Source organism: Budorcas taxicolor, chromosome 21 (assembly GCF_023091745.1).
Source record: "Budorcas taxicolor isolate Tak-1 chromosome 21, Takin1.1, whole genome shotgun sequence".
Classification (NCBI taxonomy): Eukaryota; Metazoa; Chordata; class Mammalia; order Artiodactyla; family Bovidae; genus Budorcas; species Budorcas taxicolor.
Genome location: NC_068930.1, coordinates 33,248,227 through 33,248,594, shown reverse-complemented (window position 1 = coordinate 33,248,594; position 368 = coordinate 33,248,227).

Sequence of the window (368 nt, the reverse complement as noted above, 5' to 3'; positions counted from 1 at the left end):
TCCCCAGGCAGAGCCACCAAAACCCTTGGAAAAACATTCCCTCTCGCACTAGAACAGAGCCCTGATTTCAGCCTGACGCCAGTCCAGCAGTTAGGAACTTCCAGGTCTCCTTAGGACTCCCTCTGTCACCCACAGACACATCCCTCCTAGTGCCTTTCCTCAGAGGGGTCGAGTTGTAGGGCAACAAAATCTTGCTCACATTAGGCTGGTCTGTCACAGCCTATCAGGATTTGTCCATCCCACCAAGACCCCCACCCTGACTTTCCCCACACCTTCCTGCCCCAAACACTCCATCCAAGGAAGACAGGCCTGGCTCTGGACAGTGGTCTGGGCTATCTCAGCATCTTCTTCCACAGGCACTCAAGGCC